Source organism: Xyrauchen texanus, chromosome 41 (assembly GCF_025860055.1).
Source record: "Xyrauchen texanus isolate HMW12.3.18 chromosome 41, RBS_HiC_50CHRs, whole genome shotgun sequence".
NCBI classification, from domain to species: domain Eukaryota; kingdom Metazoa; phylum Chordata; class Actinopteri; order Cypriniformes; family Catostomidae; genus Xyrauchen; species Xyrauchen texanus.
Genome location: NC_068316.1, coordinates 27,646,724 through 27,667,772, shown reverse-complemented (window position 1 = coordinate 27,667,772; position 21,049 = coordinate 27,646,724).

The following is a 21,049-nucleotide window of genomic DNA, read 5'->3' as shown; positions in this document are numbered from 1 at the left end:
TGGCATTTTGTATAGGGACCCATAGTGTCACTAAATCGACACAACGTTGAGTGAGTGACAGACAGGGGAATACTGTTCTAACCTTGGTTCCCCGATGGAAAAACTACCCGCTGAAATGTCCGGGACTCTGTCTTGGCTCCTCAGCACAAAACCTGAATGAGTGGTTGCGAGCCAGCTCCTTTTATACCCGTATGTCCGGGGTATTGGCATGCAAATTCCACTCGCCAATTCCCATTGGCCTTTTCTCAAAGATCAGAGGTGTTTGGGGTTCCCAAGAGCGACCCCTAGTGACACAACCTCTACACAACATCTCGTTCCCTCCATCAGGGAACGGAGGTTAAAACAGTAACCAAGATGATTAAGGGATGTAAGGGAGAGACTTTGAAAATGCTTTCCATAATGCCTCCTTTGGAAAATGATGACATGAGGACACCAAAAGCAGAGTATTCAAACTTAAATTGATTAGTATGGACATGGCTTAAAACATATTGCATTTCTTAATGTCATTGTCTACCCCAAAGTATGGGGCAAGTATAGTACGTTTTCAAATGTCTTATTTTTCGAAGGAAAACAGCGTTGCCCTGTGGATGAAAATCATGAATATAGCAAAATCCATTTGTTTTAAACTGTGTTTTAATGAACAAAAACCCACTTCAAGAGAAAGTCAATGTAAAGAAGTCAATGGAAAGAAGGAGGCGAGAACCAGCTTGTCAATATAAATAATATTTTAATGAATAACTTAAACCAAAAGACAAACACACACATGACGGACATGTCCGTAAATCTTTCTCTCCCGCACAATCCTCTGCAGTCGGCCTTTATTCCTCTCGGAGGCTTGATTAGCCTGATAAGGGACCGGGTGTGCATAATCACGACCCGGCTCGCCCTCCTCCCTGCCACAGTCAATATTTGTGTTAAGCTTTAAACTTTTTATTCAAAACCTAATAATTAGTTACTGTAAATATAGCCCTTGTGAAAACTTCCCCATGTGTCACCTAGCAAACCAGAAGCATGTGACATTTACCCTTAGATATAGTATTTGCCAGCAGTGTAATATGGAGAGAAAAGACTCTACAGGTTTGGATGACATTGTGCTTGATGTAATACACAATGCCAGCCAACACAAAGGGTCAGTAATGCCCAATAGGCTTTATGTCTTTAAACAGTGTCATCTTCCTTTCCAACACAGGACCCAGACCATATACATGCAGTGACATTGCATTGGCCTACCCATGGGTAACTCTCAGGCATGACTGAGGCGTGCACAGACCTCAGCAGGGACAGGGGCAAAAGGATGAAAAAGGGCACTGATTTTTATTATTATTTATTTTATTTTAAAGAGTAACACTTGTATATACTTAACTTATTATTTGCTTTTTGAGTATTTAAGCATTTTTTTTTTGTATTATAAACATCATTTTTTCCATTATTTATATTTTGGCAAATAATAGCCTATTCTGTTATATTCCTGTCAAAAAGCACAATATTTTAAAACAATTTTGCAGACATGGTCTGTGATAATCCCATGTTTTTGACAGGTGTCATAGTAAAATCATGGTACTTTTTATGACTATCTATTGGAGTACTCGTACTATCAGTACCATGGCACAATGTCTTTTTTTATGGCTCTAATCTTTTTCTTGTCTCATCACTCTTTTCACGTCTCTCATCTCTGCACCCTCACTTTATCATTTAGTCTCTGCTGTGCCTATTCTGACCTTGTCACCATGGTTTTGAAAGGGTAACACACATGTCTAGTTTTTAAAGTGATTAGTCTGCTAGTTTAAACAAAGACTAAACTGGGTTTGCCTGAATGCGACAGCTCCTTCAGTTAATGGCAGTTTTCTATAATATACTCTACGTATTGTAGGATTATCCACGAACAAAGCCATCAAATCAGAATCAGCTTTATTGCCAAGTATGCTTACACATACAAGGAATTTGTCTAGTTGACAGGAGCTTCCAGTGCACAACAATACAAAAAAACAATACAAAAACATCAGCAAGACATAGATAATAAAAATAAAAATATATAGATATTTATACATATACGTACATACACACAGACACACGCCTTCATACATACACACACATACGAAGTGCAAATCTAAAACAAATCCGTTATATGAAGTAAAAAATTACAGTATGTTACGTACAGTGCAAAAATATATTTTTTTTCCTTTGTGTGTAATGGCAGAAGAGGATATGTTAGATAATATACATAGACTTAAACTGTGTATTGCACATAATTATTGCTCAATGGGGCGGCTTTAACTGTTTATGAGATGGATAGCCTGAGGGAAAAAAACGATTCCTGTGTCTGACGGTTCTGGTGCTCAGAGCTCTGAAGCGTTGGCCAGAAGGCAACAGTTCAAAAAGGTAGTGGGCTGGGTGAGTGGGGTCCAGAGTGAGCCTTTTTCCTCAATTTGGAAGTGTATTGTTCTTGAAGGGGGGGCAGGGTGCAACCAATAATCCGCTCAGCAGTCTGAACTGTCCTTTGTAGTCTTTTGAAGTCTGATTTCCTAGCTGCACCAAACCAGACAGTTATTGAAGTGCAGAGGACAGACTAAATGACTGCTGAGTAGAACTGTATAAACAGCGCCTGTGGCAGGTTGAAGTTCCTCAGCTGGCGAAGGAAGTACAACCTCTGATGGGCCTTTTTCACAATGGAGTCAATGTGTGTCTCCCACTTCAGGTCCTGTGAGATGGTAGTGCCCAGGAACCTGAATGACTCCACTGCTGCCACAGTGCTGTTTAGAATGGTGAGGGGGGTCAGTGTTGGGGTGTTCCTCCTAAAGTCCACAATCATCTCCACCATTTTGAGCGTGTTCATTTCCAAGTTGTTATGATTGAACTAGTGAGCCAGCCTTTCAACCTCCTTTCTGTATGCAGACTCATTGTCATCTCGGATGAAGCCGATGACAGTGGTGTCATCTGCAAATTTCAGGAGCTTGACAGAGGGGTTCCTGGTGGTGGGTGCAGTCATTGGTGTAGAGGGAGAAGAGTAGTAGGGAGAGCACATATCCCTGGGGAGCACCAGTGCTGATTGTACAGGTGCTGGAAGTGAATTTCCCCTGTCTCACAAGCTGCTGCCTGTCCGTCGGAAAGCTGGTAATCCACTGACAGATAGACATGGGAACAGGGAGTTGGTTTAACTTAGTCCAGAGAACAGCTGGGATGATGGTGTTGAAAGCCGAACTTAAGTCCACAAAAAGGATCCTTGCATATGTCCCCAGTCTGTCCAGATGTTGCAGGATATGATGCAATCCATGTTTACAGCATCATCCATAGACCTGTTTGCACGACAAGCAAATTGAAGGGGATCTAGAAAGGGTCCAGTGATGTCCTTCAGGTGGGCCAACACCAGACTCTCAAATGACTTCATGACTACAGACGTCAGGGCGACAGGTCTGTAGTCATTAAGTCCTGTGATTTTTGGTTTCTTAGGGACAGGGATAATAATAGAGTGTTTGAAGCAGCATGGGACTTTACACTGCTCCAGTGATCTATTGAAGATCTATGTGAAGATGGGGGCCAGCTGGTTAGCACAGGATCAGTGGGATGCTGGTGAGACGCCATCTGGGCCTGAAGCCTTCCTCATCTTTTGCATCTGAAAGGGTTAGTTTGAAAAGTCCTTATTTGTACGTGTGAGGAGATGTAGTTCGTCCGTTTTGTTGGGAAGAGAGCGGAGATTCGCTAGATGAATGCTCGGCAGTGCTGTTCGAACACCGTGCTGATGGAGCTTGACCAGCGCGCCGGCTCACGTCCCTCGCCTGCGTCTCGTAGCGCGTTTAAATAACACAGCTATGCCTTTGACTAAAATATCAAGCAAAACGTCAGAATATTCAAAACACAGAGGAGGCCATCTGCGGCGCCATCATGAACACAACATCACATTACGCAGATCAGAGAGATCCCCCACTGAGCCATTAGAGAGTCATAAAATGAATCTATGGCACTGAATTTGCTGAAGGCGACTTAATTAAAGACTTAGCTTAATTTCAAACTAGGGTTTGTACTGACAGAGTTGACCAATAAAGAAAATACTTTGTTCCACAAAGTTAAACCCTCAGCATGACCTTCTGAACTTCCAAACAGAGCTAAAATAGGTTGTCTTTGAAAGGTTTCCTTGTGAGGTCCTCATGAAATCCTCATCCAAGTCCCAGTACTTGTGATTTAACCCTATAAAATATACAACATACCTAGCCTTGCTAGATAATTCTGTCTTAATTAATGATTATGGCCAATGTACCTTTTAATATATGTTGTGATTGGTAAACACAATCAAATTGATGATTATAATATATAATCTGGTATGATTCATCTCATTCTACTAATAATGGTAACTATTCAACTGGGTATTATACCCCAACAATCAGGTTTCTCATAACGTGTAATGTATTATCCATGTTGTAAAACCAATTAATTAACCAGTATGATTTGTAATTAGAGATTTTCATGTTTTGTTGCTTACAAGTATAATATTCATGAAAGAATGTCATATTTAGTATGTAAATGCTTGCATGTTTACGTAGAGAATGCTGATGACAACAAGTGTCATGTCTCTTGTACCATTTTCAAGAAAAAAATGTAATGATTAAACATGCACTATTTTTGAGCGGGAGTTTGTAATAATCCTCCACAAAGGATTGTAAATCAACTTTGGGAAATGGACAGACCAGTTGACCATGTGACTCTGAAAAGCCACTTCTGATTGGCTCAGGACACCTTTGGGGTGTGGCCAATTTCAGTTCAAAACTTTCCTACCAAAGGAAGAACTTCTCTTCTCTTGATCTTCTCTTCTGAACTCTTCTGCTCTTGCAATTTTCTCTTGGTCTCCTCTCTTTGGCTCTCTTGCTTCTAGATCCTCCATGCCATGTAGAGTCCAAGGAAAACTCGGGACACCAAAAGTCCAGAGGAAGCCTCTCACTCTCTGCTCTATGTTTCACACACGGTCCTCCTTGCAGAAGGCCTCGCTTCAACCACACAATAACTATCCGCGATCATAACAGAGTCCAAGATATAGACAGAACAAACTTTCTACAAATTCCAAATTACCCACCAACACGAGGAAATGCAATGCAAGGAAACTCAACGACACACAAGTGCATCTCCAGGCTTTTGCTCAAAGTGCTGGTGTATTAGTTGAATACTTTGAGTCTAAATATATTTCCAATCAGATTACACAAAGAAGGATAAATGGTTCTTTGTCAACAGACTCCGTAAAGTTCATTTTCACTGTACTGATCATTCTGTTACTTTACTCACCAACCTGTTTCATGTTTTATGTGTTAGATTAGTTTTATGTTTAGCATAGCAATAAAGTTAGTCTCTATTAAAATAAAATTTGACTGGTATATTTTGATAAATAATCTCAAAATATGATTTAGCTTCAAACTATACATAAATATGCGTTATATTATTTTCAATAAGCCATGAGAATAATATTACTCCAATAAGTGAATTAATCATAATTCCCTTATTGCTAATTCTTTACAATAGAAATTGTGAGCGGATAAAACGAGATGTTGTATTACGATTTTAATGGTGGAGAATTTTATTCAGACAAAAAAATCTCGTTATTTGTCATTTATCTAATTTATTATGGTTGTCAAACATGACTATTTCCATTATAAATTTCCTTTCATAATAATGTAGAATAAGAACAATTTATTTTAATTCCTATCTCACACATACTGTTCCTAAATATAATGGTGGAGAATTGTGGCACTTTAATCCATACTGTGTACATCTACATCAACCAAATTATTAACATTCCCAAAGTATTACATTTCTATCACTGAAAACAATGCAACCACTCCCATTATAATTAATAAATCTGTCTACATTACAGGTGTGCCATGTGATGTGGTAAGAATCGAGTATTAATCTGTTGATGAATTTACAACACAACACACAGAGTGGACATTTTATTTGACCTGTGTTGGTTTGCATTTATAGTTCTGCATCGTTCTGTGAGTATAGTCAAAATGCTAACTATATGTTTCATAAATAAACAAAAGCAATGCAAGCAATGTAATTTCTGGATTCAAAAATAATTATTAAATAATTCAAAATCAAAAATGAGTTCAAAGTATGTAAACATGTTTATTTACATATTATTTATTATACATGTTGCCTGCATTGCACACAGAAAATAGAAAAATTAGGATATTGCTGTATGCTTGCTTTTGAGTCGCTGAATAATAAATACATAAACATGTTTTGGAATACTTTTGACCTTCCGTGCTGAAAAAGATATAATCAAAATAATGAACTACTAGCCTCAATAACACAAAATGGGTGTTGTTTTAAAGACTTTACAATGCATACAGGCAATATAACCAACTCTTACCAGGTGCTTTTTAATTTTTTACATATTGGAAGTGTTCCGTTTCCATAATTTATGAAATAGGATTATTTATTCTACACAAACTGTCAAACATACCATCAAATCATCGTGCTGATCAGAAAGTTTGCGAGTAGAAAACAACACAATATTTCACTCACATATTAAATCAATTTCAAGTAATGGCCTGGAGAAAAAAAGCTTTTAGAGTTTATATGTTGTAAACAGATATCTTCTGTCGCATTTTGCTTCATGAAACACAAACAGAATAAAAATTAAAAAAAAACATCTGATGCTCTGTGATGCCAATTCGATGCTCCGGGGTGAATTCAAAACGACATTTTTGCTCCCTCAAAGGGCACTGCTGTGGGAGGGGACACCGCTCGAAAGTTTGTTCCAAACGAAAGAAAGAAAATGAATGGTGCCTGCCACAAGACAAAGGGCACATTCATACAGTAATTATGTGTTCCCTTTAGAGTACCCACTTCAAAGGCTCTGCACTTTCGAGTGAGTAGGGCATAGGGAGGATCACATGTGATTAGAATCCGCCCCAGATCTGCTGTAGCGCACTGTTAGAGGCACCAACTCTTAATTTTCTTTCATACCCCGGAAATATCAAAGAAACCTCATGATAACTCATTATTACTGTTATTGTGAGATTATTACGAAAGTTTATTGTTGTTTTATTTAACTAACTAAATGTAAATATTAAAATATAAAAAAAATAATTCTGGACGACCAGAAGGGCGACCTTTGGACGACCTTTGGATTTGTGAAAGAATGGGGCTCCTGCCCCTGCTGCCCCCATTCTGTGCATGTCATGGTTCTCATGTAATTTAAGCTAATGCTAATGCCAATGCTATGTAAGTCATGGAGACACACATAGCATACAGATTACATTATTTCCCCAATATTTCTCTAAATTGCTACTTCAGTAATACAAATGTAGACCTAGCATTCATTTTCATGTAAAAAAAAGCAAACTGAAAGACTGAAGTATTAAAATACAGATAAAAACAAAGCCCTCCCTCTCCTCCAGCATGATTTCAGGCTTGACTTAGTGCTTGGTAGACCCCAGTGACCTGGTTGAATGTACCTGTGTACGGCCTCAAATAAAACAACAGCCTGATTCTCTCTAAGGGCACAAATCTGACAATGTACCACTTCTAACTTCATAGCACTAATCAGTGGCTACACAAGTGACAATATCTGTTCTAAAAAAAGACCTTTATATCTTGCTATTTTCACTGTCATGCAGCAGGGTTGGACAAAATTCATAAATCAAGAATTTCTACCTCCTTAAATTAGAATTCTTCACCCTTTTTGTATCATTTTTGTTCAATAGCCATGGTATGCAGAAACTATCCCTCACTAGGAAAGCCACCTAAATTTTAGGAATAGGACTAACATCTAGGACTAAAGCTATTTACATAGGAATACTTAAAGCATATGATAGTACAATTTTTCTATAGGAAGCAGGCTTTGCTTGAAATATGGAGTTCTGTGTTATGAGCATGATCTGGATATGGTATTAAAAGCTTAATGATTACTACTAAAATCCCATCATCAGACGTAATGAACCTATTATTTTATGTGGGGAGTAGCAAATAGGTGTGACTCCACACAGAAATACATTATGGAAGCTTGCCGAGCAACTCACAGAAGGCATATCATATTTAATAAGCAAATCAATAACATTCATTATGGACAGATCATCACCATGAACAATATATGTAACAGGATCACATTTTCAGCACCGCAGCCCGCATTACAGATAATGCAATTTACAGCAGTGTCAAAGAGCAAAGCTCTGGAAATGAGAGATTTTACAATAACTCCCTTGTTTATGATGACAAAAACTTATTTTCTAAATATTTATAAGATTTTAAAAAAATCAAGCAAAAATTATGTATGGAGTGCCACAGGGATCAGTTTAGGGCCTCTGCTTTTCTCCATATGCATGCTTCCCCTGGAAGATATTAAAGTGTCCTCTGTTATGCTGACGATACCAACTTTATATTACTTCTAAACCCAATGAAAATTCACAATTCTCCAAATTAGCAGAGTGTATCAATGAAATCAAAGATTGGATGGCCAGATACTCAATTACGACAAAACAGAGTTACTAATTATTGGACCAAAAACCTCTAAAAAATAAGCCGCTAAATATAATATGACTCTCAATGGATGTACCGTTACATCACCTTCTACAGCAAAGAACTTAGGTGTTATATTTGATACCAAACTGTGCATTGAAAATCACATTTCCAATTGTTGTAGAACAGCATTTTTCCACCTCAGAAATATTCCTAATTTACGACACATGCTCTCTGTTGCTGATGCCGAAAAACTAATTCATGAGTTTATGACCTCAAGACTAGATTATTGTAATGCATTACTGGGAGGATGTCCAGCAAGATCAATAAATAAACATCAATTGGTTCAAAATGCAGCAGCCAGAGTGCTGACGAGAACCAAGAAATATGATAATATTAGCCCCATTTAATCATATTTACATTGGCTACCCCGCGACCCTGTACACAGGATAAGCGGTTGACGATGGATGGATGGATGGATGGACATTGGCTACCTGTTAAATTTTGTATTAATTGTACAATTCTGTTAACTACATAAATAGCTTTGAATCCACAGTGCTTAAGTGACCTTCTATCACCCTATATTCCATCAAGTTCATTACGGTCACAAAATTCTGGCTTGTTAATAGTCCTAGAATATCAAAATCCACAAAAGGAGGTAGATCCTTTTCATATTTGGCACCTAAACTATGGAATAGTCTCCCTGACACTGTTAGAGATGCAGACACACTCCCTCAGTTTAAGTCTAGACTAAAGACTCATCTATTTAGCCATGCATACACCTAATTTATACATCAACTCACTATTAGGCTGCTTTAGTTAGGTCTGCCGGAACCAGAAACATCCATCATGATCTAAAAATCTGCATAAAATTGAATGACATCTACGATAATATTATTCTATTTGTTTCCATGTCTCAACATTGGGATTCATGTCCCGAGGTTAACAGAGCTGGCTAAATCCAACTCCATTCCTGCTTGGTGTCGGACTCCACTGCTATGTGTCTCTAAGTGATGATGACTAAATGCAGTCAGTGCAAGTTAGACATCACTTCAGTCTTTTACGATGGACTTCAGAGGATGAACTGATGCCAACTCCAACTGTAAAACATCGGATACTTCATATGCCACTGCCTGAACCTTGGACTTAAGGTGCACCTCATTAATCTCTGCATGAATCTTCTTTGTCTATTGACGGACTATAGTCTTGAAATGGAATACACAGACTGTAATTTAATTGCCAACAAAAGACTTCATCAGCCAACTAACAAAGGACAATTAATCTATATGAACTACTGCAGTTAATCCAGGATGGACTTCAAAGACATTAGTCATTACATTTACAGTTCATAATGTTTTTGATTTTTTTAATCACTGGAAATTAACACTTACTTTTATTAATCTTAAACATGACCTACACTGCACATAAATAACTAATATTGGCATAATATTCATGATGTTAGCCAGAGGGGAACTGGCCCCCACAGTGAGTCTGGTTTCTCCCAAGGTTATATTTCTCCATTAACCAACATCTTATGGAGTTATGTGTTCCTTGCCACAGTCGCCTTAAGCTGCTCACTGGGTTTCTAAATATAATTATTATTTAATCATTTATTTTTTATACACAATTTATAATCATATTTAATCAAACTCCACAATGATGACTCTAAGACTTTATAGATATTACAGTTTTATTTGGGTGCTTTGGGTGTTTCTTCAACTATGAGAACTTCTGGCTGTGTGGAAAAATAATTAAACTCCACTGACCTTGTGAGACCCCACATCCACATGCGTGGACGTTGTATTTTGGTTTCGCTATATGCAAAGAATATTTTAAATTAATATAAACTGACAGAATACTGTTTACAACACTCTAGACTGTCATTTGAGTGTTAAAATTCTGGTGACCGAGACACGTGACATAACAACATAACATCCATTTCCGTGAAGCGCTTCTATTGGCACAGAGCCAACAAAAGAGCTTTTTGTAAGAAACCTCTTAAAGTTTTTTCATTGAAACATGTTTGAGTGTAAAGAATAGTGTCTCTAGTTTTGTATGATATACTGCTTTATAAAAATAGTAAATTTTTCACGGGTCCGTGCGCTGATAACATGATGTTCACATGTGGATTTATTCTCTCAAAAGTTGAAAAAACATGTTTGTTATGTTTAACACATCTGTGGGTCATTTCTCTTCTTTTTAATATAAATGTAGCTATATTTTATTTTGTTATTACTGTACAATACAGTTTTATTTGTTAACTATTTGTTAAATATTCCTAAATTGACAGTGCATTTTCACATTGAGAATCAATGGGTTCATCCAAAAGCTGAACACTGTTTACAGTATGCTCTGTGCATCTGTGGTTGAAAAAAAAAAGTAGCTTAAATGTAGCAAGCTACTTTTGGTGTGTAGCTTGTAGTGTAACTTGCTACTTTCTCTGAAGTGTAGCTTTTAGCTTAGCTTAACTTATTTTTCTGGTGAGTAGTTTGTAGCTCAGCTAGCAAAATGTTTTGAGTAGCTTGCCCAACACTGCCTAAATACATACAATGAAGCAAAACTGTAATAATTGATTTACAATGATTAAACATTCCAGGGAACACAGAAACTGATCGATTGTTTGCACTGAATGCACTGTAAGTCACTTTGTATAAAAAAGTCTGCTAAATGCATTAATGTAATTGTAAATGATTTGACCTTGTTTTCTTAGCACATAATAGGAATAGGAAAATTATATTTTTATGATAATTGTCATATTATAAATGAAAAGGGTAAAACAATAAATAGATAAAAGGCCATTTAAAATATGCAAAAATGGTATGGTAAACATTTTCAAGACAGTTTTAATATGACCTTCAAATAACAAAAATGTAAACATTCTGTTACAATATTTTTAATAAAATCAACCCCTCCTAAGACATAAAAGTGCCTGTAGTTGAAGAAACACAATGAGAAGAATTTTCAATGAGAAGATTTGGCAAACAAATGCAACTCTGCTCACTAGGGGGCATATTATGCACATTTGCAAGAAACCTTTTGTTATTTGACATCACTTTAAATGCCGCACAATGATTCTCTGACAAATATGGAAATATCTTTATTACTTGTCAAAGTAGAGAAAACCTACCTTGGTGAACTTTTTGTACAGTTTAGGTCTCAATCGTGTGGCCCTAGAAACCTAAAAATAGCCCGTGCTTGCTCGTAAACCAAGTGTCCTTTTGACAGATGGATATTAAAACCATCCATGCTTTATGTAATGGCACATTAAGCATCTCTCATCACCCACAATGAAAGGATCACCACATGTACTCATCCAGCTTATAATTAACATTAGAATTATTCGTCTACCCCTCATCAGGCTCTAGACAACCTGTGGTTAGTCTGTACACTTTAGTGAAGAGAAACCGTGAAGGGTTCAATTACTCCTGAGTACACTCTCTCGGCAGTCGGACTGGTAATGTGCTCCAAAACCAGGATGATTAGATTATTCTGCCTTACTAGATGCGCACAGATGCCGATCACTGTTTTTTCTTTTAATAGCAGGGTTATAGACACGAGTGTAGTCATGGATCACAAATCTGACACTCATGAACTTGAGAGAGACAGATAAAAGTGTTGAGTTAATTTGAGTTCGGTATTACATAAAGTACAGTTCAGTGGGGTCCAAAATGTCTGAGACCTCTATTGAAAATCTACTGAATTTTTATCATTAAAATTGATCAATAAAATCATTTATAACAAATAATGTTATCAGCATAACAATTTGATTGAAAAAGAAAACAATATACATGAATTTGTGTTTGGGATGTCCCAGTTTTGCTTTAATGACAGCATAAGCTTGATCTGGCTCTCCACAAGTTTGTAAACAACCTAATGATAATGTTAGCCAGCATGATTTGAGAATGTTCCAAAGAGCATCTTCAGTGGAAGCAAGGAAATCTGACATATTGTACAAGGGTGTTAACAGGGTCAATGACACAGATTTGTGACCTAGGGATAGTGTTGGATCTTAAATATTTCTTCTTCATCCACTTTGCTGGCTGTACATTCCCGGCATCTCACTTGGACTGCTGGTCTTACTGATGAATTTGAGAATTGTCCCTGAGGGCAGATAAAAAAATATTTGATTCTTTATTTAAAATAGCCCAAGACAGTAAAAAGTAATGATATCAGCTAAGTTCAAATTGATGACAATTAAAACAATTTAAAGTTAAAATAAAAATTTGATCTATAAACCATTTAAACATAAAAACAACGAACAAGAGTAAATGGATGAACACCGAAAAACTGATAAAAACATACCTAAAATAACACACTATCACCATCTAGCCTTCTGAAAAATTATAACACACACATATCTCACAGTCTATATGTGAGTTTCAACATTTAATTATCTTTCGAGTGAATAATTTACAGGAAAACATAATAAAAAATGAGTAAACATACAAGAATCCATCATTATTTCCCTAAATTTGCAAACTAAAACTAAGACGTTCTAAGGGATATTATTTATTGAAGCTCTGACATTATTTAGCAGAGCTTGCATGCTTAAACAGGTATGTGCTTCATTACATTCTAAAACAAATATGTTGCATTTTAATTTTGCATTCTTTTAAGAAATTTTGTAGATGTGGCATTTTTGCAGTTTAACAGTGGGCTAAAATGGAAGCTGGAGAACTAATGATAATGCAAAAATTTAAAAAAGAATGTGTGTTTCCCATACAAAGATGTAACTCACTGCTTGACCACCATAGTACGATGCATCATTGGAGAAATTAGTGTTGTTTCAACATTATGTTGTTTTAACAATACTGTTTAAAGCTGTCATTAATGATGTTATGCAGGGGATGGAGTACAAACTTTAGCAGATTTGTAAGGTATTACTTGTACACTGATGAGCCAAAACAATATGATCACTCACAGGTGAAGCGAATAACATTGATAATATCCTAACAAGGCCACATGTCAGGGTCTGGGTAGATTAGATATTAAGAGAACCATCAGTTCTCATAGCCAATGTGTTGAATGCAGGAGAAATGGGCTGGAGTAAAGACCTTAGCGATTTGACAAGGGCCAAATTGTTATGGCCAGAAGACTGGTTCAGAGCATCTGCGAAACAGCAAGGCTTGTGGGGTGCTCCCGGTTAGAAGTGGTGAGTACCTACCAACAGTGGTCAGAGGAGGGACAAACCAGCAACAGGGTGTTGGGCGCCCAAGGCTCATCGATGCACGAGGGCATTGGAGGATATCCCGTATGGTCAGACTGCCCATGATGACTCCTGTCTACCAACAAAAGTGCCTACAATGGGCATTTGGATGGCGGAACTGGACCTTGGAGCAATGGAAGAAGGTTGCCTGGTCTGATGAGTCCCATTTTCTTTTACATCACATGGAGAGCCGTGTCATGTGCGCCATTGACCTGGGGAAATTATGGCACCAGGATGCACTGTGGACGAAGCCGGTGGAGGGAGTGTGATGCTCTGGGCAATGTTCTGATGGGAAACTCATGTGGATGTCAATTTGACACGTGCCACCTACCCTAAACATTGTTGCAGTCCAGGTACACCCCTTCATGCCAATGGTATTCCCTTATAGAAGAGGCTCTTTCAGCATGATATGCACACTGCCACACTGCACACATTGTTTGGGAATGGTTTGAGGAACATGATGAAGAATTCAAGGTGTTGCCCTGGCTTCCATTTTCCCCAGATCTCAATCCGATTGAGCATCTGTGGGATGTGCTGAACCAACAAGTCCAATGCGAGTTGCGACACCACCATACAACTTACAGGACTTGAAGGATCTGCTGCTAATTTCTTGGGGCCAGATACAATAGGACACCTTCAGGATTCTTGTAGAGTCCATGCCTCAGTGGGTCAGTGCTGTTTTGGAGGCACGCGGAAGACCAAAATCATACTAGGCAGGTGGTCATAATGTTTTTTCTAATCAGTGTATATTATAATCAAATTATTATAGCTAATTTACATGGAAACCAGAAAACCATTTATTGTGGAAAAAGCTGCTTAAAAGACATTGAGTACATGCGCTCTCTTCAAAAACCTATAAAAACACAGCTTATTGGACACATAAGCCACATTCTTCAGCAGAAACTAACTGCTGTCTTTTTATTCCTCTCATGGCTTAAAGAAAACAGTGTTCACATTTACATGACGTTTCAGACGTTTACAATCAATTCTTTCTGATCACCCCTCAATCTGATATATGATAATACTGTCAGTTAACTTGTCCAGCAGTTAAACAGAATGTTTTTATTCTTGTTGAGCAAATCAAGAACAAACTTGTCATCGTTGCTGCAGCTTGTAGAGAAATCTGTTTTCTTTTTTTTATCTGCTCGTTAGATATATCGTTGCTTGTCTTTCTTGTTGTGATTTCATGGTTGTTTTGCAATCTTTTCAAGTAGTTCTCCTCATTCATGATGGGTGAAGGGCAGACCAGCTGAAAGGAGCTTTGCGGCCCCTACGGAACTGGGGATAAATTGCTTGTCCATCAGCGCCACCAATTGTAAAAGCATAAATGTGCTAATGGCAATAATTTGCTTTGCTTTTAATGTGAAATGGCCATTCGTCTATAATTCATTTTGCATTATCGCATCGCCTCAGGTGTGCAAAGGCCTTAAAGTTGCACTCATTAAAAAAGTGTAACTCCAAAAGACATTAATAAGACATAAATAACCGTCCTGTTTTTTGACACTTTCACTCATTGATTAAAGTTATCATGGCTGACTGTGAATACAAAAATTTCTACAATGTCATCTGAAAATGAAAACTATTGATTTTGAAATGATGCTGTATCCAGGCCACTAGGTGTCAGTGTAAGTTCAAGATGACACAAAGATAAAAGTTACTGAGTGCCGATTTCTTAAGTGCATGTAAGCAGGGTCAAAAAATTATAAAATTAAATATATAGAAGCTTTAGCGAAGTCAAATAACATAGACAATGCAAACGAATTATGGTTCTAAAGAAACTATGGTTCTAACTTCTAAGTGGAGAGCTGTATTACCAAACAAGCAATGTGTTTAGCGAATATTCTTTACAACTATGATTTTGGCAAATACCAAATTATAACTATGTTAGTAAAGATGGAACTTGCGACCATAGTTGGTTAATGATCCTTCTCCAGCCTGACACAGCAACATTGATTCAACCAGTTGTGATACTGTTTGAAGCAGGAATTTCTTTTTGACTGACCAATGGAAGACGGGGGATTTTTCAAGAAACCTTTTTGAAAAGAATCCATATTTTTGCAATTCCACTGGGTGATGGTGTTAATGGTGTACTTCACCTTTAATAAAGTCTTTAATGGACAGTCTAATAATGGATGCATTTTGGCAGGCAAATTTACTGTAAAAATGTCTGACACAGACTTAATTTGGTATAGCTTAGTAATCACCTTTACAAATACTGACCCTTTCCTTAAGATCCCTGTAGAATGCTTAATGTAAATGACATTATGTATTATACAGGAAATTAACAACATTAAGGACTGGAGTCTGCAACGACCTGGTTGCTCACTCTCCCATTACAAGCTGCTGGGGTCTGGGCCATCTGTCAGTCTAAACAGAGATAGATTCAGAGAGTGAGTCTTTTCCACTTGAATGAACTCTCTGTAAAGCAATATTTCACATAATACAACAAAAAATAGAGCCTCCACCTGGGATTTAACCTACAAGAGTAATAACACACTGCCTGTACAAGATCTAGCTCTGCTACACTGCCATGTTAACCTTTCCCTATACTCCACTTATTAGACACAAGAAATAAAGCACAGGTTTTGTCTGGTTTAAAGTCAAAATTACAAGAGTAATAACAGACTGTCTGCATGAGATCTAGCTCTGCTACAATGCTATGTTAACCTTTCCCTATACTCCGCTTATTATACAGAACATAAAGCACATGATTTGTCTGGTTTAAAGTAAAACTAGAATATAATATTCAATAATAATAATAATATATACTGAAAAAAATGCTAAAATTTTCTTCGGACCCCCTAGAGATATTAAAGAGATGTTATTTGTAATTTTAATTTCCTACATACATTAATGTGGTGGTTAAGTTTGGTAAAGGATGCATTATGCATGAATGAAAACGATCTTCTCTATTTTATTATGTACAGATATAATTTTTTATTTAAAGCTCATCCATATGCCACATGTTAATGTAATCAACACCTGCCTTTTAACTACAACCAACAGTAGCTATACTCCTCCACACTTTGACTCAGTGCAAACTCTCCAAAACAAATAAAAAATCAAGACACAAAATGAAAAAAGTGGTACTGTATTGTTATTAACAGATGGCGAGCACACCGCAGACTGAACTATGGAGTGACTGAGGCATCATTAGGCATTTATGAATGCATATAACCAGCTCATTTGTTTCTATTTCTGACTGAGAGCAATAAGGCACACTGAAATCAAATCAGTCTGATAATAGTGCTCATTATGCACAAACTTAATCTGTAGTTGATTGATGAAAAAAAAAAGAATGACACATTCATTTGCATTACAGGGATATGTGATTTTACAGTGTAAATGACAAATGACCAGGATATTAGATGTGTGTGTGTGTGTGTGTGTGTGTATATATATATGTTATTCTCTTTAACTGTGAGTGGTCATAATGTTTTGACTCATCAGTGTATATACTGTATATACATCATATTCTGATGAGTCAAAACGTAATGACCAGTCACAGTTAAAGCAAATAATTTTGATCATCTCCTAACAAGGCCACATGTCATGGTCTTGGTAGATTAGATGGTAAACGAACAATCAGTTATTGTAGTCAAGGTGTTGAAATTGAGAAAAGAAATGGGCAAGAGGAAAGACCTGAGCGACGTTGATAAGTCCAGCTTTTTATGGCCAGACAACTGGATCAGAGCATCTCTGAAACGGCAAGGCTTGTGGGGTGCTCCTGGTCAGCAGTGGTGAGTACCTACCAACAGTAGTCCGAGGAGGGACAAACCACAAACCGTTGACTGGGCGCCCAAGGCTAATCGATACACAAGGGCAACGAAGGCTATCCCGTCGGGTCCGAAACGACAGAAGGCCTACTGTGGCACAAGTCAATTTTAATGATGTTACAGGAAGAATGTGTCACAACACACAGTACATCACACCCTGCTGCATATGGGGCTGAGTTGCTGCAGACCAATCAGAGTGCCCATGATAACCCCTGTTCACCGTTAAAAGCAACTACAATGGGCATGCGAGAATCGGAACTGGACGATGAAGTGGAAGAAGGTCCCCTGGTCCGATGAGTACTGTTTCTTTTACATCACGTGGATGGCCATGTGCATGTGTGCTGTTAAACTGGGGAAGTGATGGCACCAGGATGCACTGTGTAATGCTCTGGGCAATGTTCTCCTGGAAACACTGGGTTGGGACATTCATGTAGATGCCAGTTTGACACGTGCCACCTACCTAAACATTGTTGCAGACCAGGTACACCCCTTCTTGGCAATGGTATTTACTGATGTCAGTGGCCTCTTTCAGCAGGATAGTGCGCCCTGTCACACTGCACACATTGTTCGGGAATAGTTTGAGGAATATGATGAAGAGTTCAAGGTGATGCCCTGGTCTCCAAATTCCCCAAATCTCAATCCGATTGAGCATCTATGGGATGTGCTGGACCTACAATTCCGATCCATGGTGGCTCCACCTAGCAACTTAAAGGACCAACCATTTGGTGGCACGTGGAGGACCAACAGCTTTTTAGACAGGTGGCCATAATTTCTTTAGTCTCATCAGTGTATATATAACAACCCTGCATTAATGTGTGCTAACCAGTGTTGTGGAAGCTCAAGTGCAGTATTTGTACTCAAACATTAAAATAGTTCTACTACAGTCAAGCTATGCTATTAAAATATATTTGTTTTTGAACCAATTAATCTAAATGAATCGTCTGGATGGACTGATTCACTAAAAGGAATTGGCCTTTCCAATGCTTCATTTGAGCATTGACAATTTAGAAGAGCTCAGCTGTGCTTCACCTGCATTGCAATGAAGCAAAAATAGGAATGTGCTATGGTGCTACACCTCTACTTGTTGGAAGTAGCTTGTTATTGGGGAAAAAAAAGGTATTTTAAAAACAGCGGAGCAATTGTCACTCTAATGAAAAATACAGGTTAGCGTTGCTACTTTTAATTAGTTATCGTCCAACACTAGTTCAAATGTATGTGTGGAGGATTACAAAAGCACAAATAACTCTCCCAGAGTGTTGCTCATTAAGAATCTCTGGCTCTTCAGCGAGGAGTGGGTGAGAGCCTGACTATGAATCATTAGAGAACTTGAAAACGAAGCAGTGATTTTCAGTTGCCAACCAAAATACCAAAGTATATCCAAGGCATCTGTTTTCCTCAGCTGACATTTAGATACAGCTATTAGTCAGCCATAGGGGTGTAAGTGTTCACAGAGGCAATGATTTACTAACATATTTATTTATTTTCCATTGTTACTGAGTTGTCAGATTTGTTAAAAACAAATTAAAACACAACTGACAATTGGAAAACTTATCAACATGAAATCAAAATTGAAAGAATTAACTTCCTTAATGCATATTCCTGTTTTATTGAGCACGATTCTTCTGTATATAGTATTCCATTGAAAAAAATGCTTGCATCTTGCAATAACTTGCATCCGCTATTAAATATAATTTTTTTGGCTGAGGTCACCAATTCCTTTTACTTTTCATGGCCTCCGACCACCTGCCTGGCTCAGTTTTAGTATGTAGCACCCACTTTTCTTAATCCAATCAATTCTAGATGGATAAAATAAAAAGAAAACATTCTTGTAGATATCCTGTTTCACTCAGAAATATGGTAGGTTATGGAAGTAAAACGGTTGTGAATGCCATTTCATGTTGACCTAACAGTTTAACTTCTCTGTAGCAAAGGTAAAATGCAGTAGCTAAAATAAAATGCAAAATAAAGTGAAATTCAATTTGGTGTGTTGCCACTAAAAATAGAGATGGAAAGCAATGACTGCAGCATTAATCTCTCCGATCTCTTCAATATCATTGGGAATGATTTGAGGAGAATTTGTATTCTGCCTGGTTTGGTAACCTCTTGAAATTGTGCTGTTCTACCTCACAGAGCATAGAGTGAATAGTATCATATTTCATGCTGTTTCAATCCATTAACCCGTCTGAGGTCTTCGCTCTTTCCAATTTCAAACAGGCTGCTATTGGAAAAGTACTGTTTGAAGACCAGAAAAAGGGATGTGTTGGTCCTTGAAGAAACCTGGCCACAGAATGTTAGAGTTGATAATGGACATCATTAGAATCGTCTAGATTTGAACCATGCTTGCAAAGTGTTAAATAAATTACCATCAAACTTGTTTGATGTTTAGTTTGAATAGACTAATTAGTGGTGCTTGCTAAGGCAAGCATCACTTTTATTATTGCTTATACATTGAGTTAAGTAGGGTGACCATTTGTCTTCTTTTTCGGACTGAAAAATAGCATCTGGCCAGGATTTTAAAACTGGCTAAAAATGTCCAGGATTTGGTCTTCATATTGATTGGCTCTCTACAGTAAGGACTATCATACAATTTGTGTATTTGATACTGCGCATCAGTTGTGTCCTTATATGATTATTCTGGCTGAGAGCGGTAGAGCGCTCACTCTTTCAAATTACTTTTAATACAGTCTCGTTCACCTGCCTGCTTGCTCTCTGCATGTGCACTTTATGTGTGCAAAAGAGATCACCAGATGTGCTCTACCCCTCTCAATCAGAAAATCAATAATTTAAGTACACTTTTAAAGTACGTTCCACAACTCTGCAAATTATTATATACAACACCTGTTTCATCAAACTCGCGTTTGATGAAACTGCGTTTTAACAACATTAACTATGTCAAGATAACCTCAAGGGCCCCATTTTAAGAGCTCTAGCCTTAAGCTCAGCAGAATGCTTTAAGTCATAAGCGCAAAGTCAGTTTGCATGGCCATATAATTTTAGTATTTCGTACAAGTGTGCGCTAAGTAAAGGCGCAAGTGGTTTTGGCTAAATCGCCAGCGCAACTTGCAAATGGGCTGGAGCAAGCGTAATTTCATTCTGAGGTTCTTCTCTGGCACCATCTGTGTCCAATTATATAATCAATTACCTCCAGAACCAGTGATATAAACAAAGACAGCACATTCATAAGAAGTTGGTAGTTTAAATGGACAGTATGCAATGAATTAGAAGAATTGAAAATTTTGTTCTTTTGTGCATTAACTGCGTCCTTGATGATTGTCTGGCATATTTCTTTGACAGTGCCATGCTCCTTTTATACGCATGGAAAAAGTGGTTCTATTTAGAATTTGGATGTATGCTCCATTAAACTATATAAAATGTGAGTAGATTTAACTGTGATTATATATCAAAATTCTACTGGTTGATTTTGAAAATTAAATTCACATTTTGAAACATGAAAATATTTATCTACAAAATATTTCTAAATTCAAATTACACTTAAAAATGAAATGAAAATATGATCAAAAGAATGAAATGCTCCAAAAATCATACCACATACAAATATTTTACTCTCTCCAACTGCAATTACAGGGCCAAGCACCCACTGCACAACCCAAAGATCTCACAG